Here is a 5,336-nt window from a genome sequence, read left to right on the forward strand (position 1 = left end):
ATATTTGCCAATATCACGATTTCTATACGATTCGATTGAGCGGCTGCGATCGATATTAGACTATATGCATTGATTTATATCCGAGAGGGGAGCGAATATCCTCTCCCTATTTTTCTTGCGTGCTTGCTATGGTGCTCGCATTGTTTGTATGCGAAAGAGTACGCTAATAATTCATATTGATGTTTTCACTGTCCATCGATGCTGAACAGTCACATGACATCTCTTGCCCCGGAAGTGAGTTTCCCATTAATTTTTTCCATAGACATTTAAAAAACCCTTATATAACAAGTTTTAAGGCTGGAACCAAGCCAACTCGTGACCTACTGAACTGTGAGTGACCATAAAACATTTAACTTGGAGCAAAAACAAAAAATGTACAGTATCAGATCATTGAATCGATGCATCAATGCAGATCGATGTATCGTTCCACCCCGAGGCTCTTGCTCCGTAGCCTGGTAAACCAGCCCGTCACGTGAACTCACATTTCATTTGGTTCTCCGTGACGGTCTGGCCCCGACGCCAGTGGGGGGGTTTAGCAGAAGCGGAAGAGCGGAAGAGCCAATCAGCGACTCCGCTGGGATTGACAGCGCAAGTTGGCCAATCAGGAACGCCACTAGCACTGCACTAACAAAACAGTAATGGCCGCCTCCTTGCCTGATGATCTCGAGGAGTCATGTCAGCGTTTGTCTAGTTTAAACAGCCATAAAGTGCAGTTATTGCAGAAATAGACTCAATAACAACAATTAAGCAAGTACAGGAGTATCGCCGCGACCGCAGAGTTTCTTGGCGGAAAATATGTTTTTGCCATTCTCCCGAGTGGATTTGGGTTTGATTGGATCCGACGCTGATTGGCTGAAGGAGTTGTCTGTCAAGGCAACTAAGCCCGCCCATGCTCCCGCCCCTGCTAAACCCCCCCCCATGGCATCGGGGCCAGACCGTCACGCAGAACCAAATGAAATGTGAGTTCACGTGACGGGCTGGTTTACCAGGCTACTTGCTCCGTGCACTCAAATCACATGTTGTGTTCTCTCTTGACAGTTCATTGTGTATGAATAATGGTTCAGTATTGACACAATATTTGTTGTGCTCTGTTCACAGAACCAAAGCATTGAGATGAGACATGAAGCTGTTATCTGCACCTTCATACTGTACCTTGGCGAGAAAGAAGAGGAACTTTTTGACGAATGCCAGGTAATGCATGATTTTTTTAACACTTTAAAATATTAATTTGTTATTATTTAAAATGCTAATTAACGGTAAGAGAGGAAGGCAGACGAAGGGATGGAGGGAAGGGATGGAGATATTACACTCAGCGATGGCCCAAATGGCAGATAAAAAAAAATTAAAAATCATAATGTATCATCTGGAAGAACAAACTCAATTTCAATGATTCAAATTAACACATTAAGTGCCAGAGACGACCTAACTCGTCTTACATAATCCAGCGCTTAAGTGCCAAGGACGAGCTAACTCGTCTTACATAAAGATTTTTTTTTTTTGACAGTGGGACATCAATCAACCGCTTTTACATCTTCGAGATCACTATTGGAGCAAGATAATGTGTATAATCTATTTTACCGACCCACTAAGTGTTGACAGTGCTCCCCCAGACGACCGAAATCAAAGAAAAAACTGCCGCGGGACCAAGCCGTTCAAGGAAATGCCGTGGCGATTTTACAGTAACAGACTTGTCTTGCCTGAGAGCGGCCGCGCACCGGCAGCAGCACACAGAGAGCGGAGAGCGATTTGCAAAATAGATCATAGGTGAAACACACTTTGAAACACCTCAGAAAGGCCAGAATCAACATCTGCCCATCGCCCACGCATTCCCCGGCCCATCTTGACTCGCACAAGGAGCGTCTGCACGCAGGCAAGCAGGCAGGCAGGCACACAGGCAGGCAGCAGCAAAAGCGCTTCTGACACGCCCGCTGTACAGCGGAGGGAGGAGGGAGGAGGGAGGAGGGAGGAGGGAGGAGGGAGTTTGAATGAGAGGGGTGTTTCCTGTTGTTATGGAGGAAATTACTGTTCAAAACTATTGTTTAGAATGTCTGACGGTCTTACTGATGCCAAAAATGAATGGTTAAAGTGACTGTTTCACAAAAAGCCATTTATCTCTGAATAAATTTCCAGACGCTGAAACCATGCTGTACTCAACGGCTAATATCTACATAACTACTAACTCTGCAAACTAACTCTTTTAGACAGAGAAAGCACACATTCTATTAGTTATTTTTAGATGATTGGTGTTCATGAATTCTTAACAGAAAAGAATCCTCGGCTGTCTCTAAAATGAGCCAGAATCGTCAAAAACACCCCTGGCACAACTTACCTACAGGAATGAAAACATGGCTGGCATTCAATGTGTTAAGTACAATCACAAAAATTAAACGTGCTCTACGGTTACAAAGCCATAGGTGGGCCTTTTCCATTGGCCCCTTTGGCCACTTGAGCTAAACCATGTCACCCTGATTTATGTTTCCTTTACCACTTTAAATGCGCCGAGCCTTGCCCGACATGGACATGGGGCCAAAGGCACGGCTCATGTGATCAGGAAATGGTACAGTAAAATGAAGCAGATATCTGAAAGTACAAACCGAAACACACGAGACAAATTAAACATCAAACCACAGAGATTGAATTATTAGAAGCTACAAAATAACACTTAAGAGGCTTTTAAACACACCTTTCTCTCTGCTCTCTCCACTCTGGAGAGAGACAGGAGAGTTTGCTATTACAACCTATATGCTGCAACACAGCTGTTTGTTTGAGGGGGAGGAGGGGGGTCGTCAAGGGTTGACTGAGGCGTTGCTTCAGCTCGCTTGCAATTTTGCAACCCGCTCGAGGTGGGTCTAGTGTGCTTTGGTCCCATTCCAGAGAAGGTCCATCTCGATCGCAGCTCGGCATGGCTTGGCACATAAAAAAAATTGTAATGGAAACTGAAATCAGCTCGACATGGCATGGCTTTACACAGCTAAAGGTGACAATGTAAAAGGCCAATTAAGGTGCAGAGGCACATGATTGGCTGAAAGCAACATGTATGCAGGGGCTACCATCTGGAATGCAGCCATCTTGTGCCATGTTCTGCAAATATTTTATGAATGCTGGCTTACTGTAAAAGCATCACAGTGTGAACTTACTGTAGATTTGACACAATTTAACATAATCTGAGCTATGTTTAATAAAGGTCATTTTTAACACTACTGTATGTGTTCATTCTGCCCTGACAATGTAATCACTTCAAATGATTCAATCACTCTATTTTGTATTTGTTTCTCAACTGAATTGTCTTCTTTTTTCTTGTCAATTGTATGAGGGGGACAGTCGCAGTGATGCCACTCAACACATCCTCAAGATCCTGGTCGTCCATGGTGCTGATCGAGAGGAGCCAGTGGATGTATCCGTCCTTCTTGAGGGCAAGGAGATGTCAGGATGCGACAGTACTGCTGTCGCCATGGCAAGTACTGTACAATCTGCTGCTGGTACGCCTCAAATCACTTCTCCATCTTGCAAAAGACTGTAACAATTCACCTGCATTGGACCCTCATCTCGCATACAGCAGCTTGTGGACTTTCCAATGTCATGACAGACATTAATCAATAACAGATGCATCTGATATAGAATGGTTGTTTTTTTGCTGTAACTGAATGTTCATTCAAGTGTCTGCTTTTCTGTAAAATGTTTCCAAAGTCAAGTCCTGGACATATTTGACTAGATCCAACACAAGTCTTTTAGAGCAGTGGTTTTCAAACGTTTTCACATCAAGGACCCCTACATGACACAAATTAGACCATGGACCACATTTGATAAGATTTTGTCCCAGGGTCCACCATCTGATACAATATTACAGAAAGTGTACGAAAATCCATGACCAAAATAGTCATACATTCTGTCATTGTATTACTTTTGGATGGAATTATAGTAAAATAATGTCTGTCGCTTTTTGATGGGGATCTTCTTAAGGACCCGTGGGGGTCCCCAGGACCCAACTTTGAGAATCACTGTTTTAGAGAGTCAGAACATTTATGGTTGCTATGATTAAGGCACTTAAAGGGATAGTTTGGTTTGTTTGAAGTGGGGTCCTATCAGCTAGTTGCATACACTAACTGAAATAGGTACAGTGTTCTGGACGCTGAGCGCACCGTCTATCGAGACCCAGCACTCCAAGCAACAGCCTCCACAGCTCTGTCTCTAGTACACGGGGCCAATAACTAAAACGTAATTTAGCCACCTAAAACAACGCCCACCTAAACAAATCAATATCAGTGTACATGCAAGCTCTATTTTGACAATTTTCAGCACTTTACTTTACCGTCAAACAGCCCTCTCATTCGGCACTATTTCCTCCCAACCGTAGAACTACCGTATTCCTCCGCTAAACACCTGAACAGAACACAGAGCCATGGTTTACAAAACAGGAAGGCTTAGAAGAGAGACAAAACACTGACTTACTTTAGAGACAACAAGTCACCTGGCCTCTCACGTCTGGGACGTTTTCCCCAATTCATCCTGGGAATGGTGAAAAAGGTCTGCAGGACACCCCGGCATTTAGGCACCATATTATGGCAGTTCCTCGTATCTCTCTTTCTGCCTGTTCACTCTCTCTCTGCAAAAGTTCCTCTTCTGTATATTAGTCTCTCTGGTTCATAATTGTATTTGTCACCAAGGTGAATGGCATATCGTCCTCGCTATCAAAATCACTCATATTTTATTCTATTTGTTGTCTTCACTAACAAGCCGGGAGAAATAACGAAAATAACAGCTGATCTGCGGAGTAATCCAGCGCCGCGGCTCTGTGCAGGCATTTAGCGGAGGAATACGGCAGGTGTACGGTTGGGAGAAAAAGTAGTACCAAATGAGAAGGCTGTTTGGCAGAAAAGTAAAGCGCTGAAAATTGTCAAAATAGAGCGTACATGTACACATATATCGATTTGTTTAGGTGGCCGTTGTTTTAGGTGGCTAAATTACGTTTTAGTTCTTGGCCCCGTCTACTAGAGAGACAGAGGTCTGGAGGCTGCTGCTTCAGAGTGCTGGGTCTCGATAAACGGTGTGCTCAGCGTCCAGAACACTGTACCTATTTCAGTTAGTGTATGGAACTAGCTGATAGGACCCCACTTCAAACAAACCGAACTATCCCTTTAAGTGAATGATTTTTGAGTGGTCTTGTGTCTGCCCTGGTATGTCACCTTTTTCATTATCCATGTTTGCATCCCTGGTCAAGCTAATTCCACGGTTTTGTTGTTTCAACCATTTGGAAAGTTTTACGGAATGCACCTTAAGTAGATGTTTCCAGATGTCACATGTGATGTGAACGTTGGTGATTCATTGTTGGGAAAAAA

Source organism: Poromitra crassiceps (genome assembly GCF_964638095.1).
Source record: "Poromitra crassiceps genome assembly, chromosome: 20".
NCBI classification, from domain to species: Eukaryota; Metazoa; Chordata; class Actinopteri; order Beryciformes; family Melamphaidae; genus Poromitra; species Poromitra crassiceps.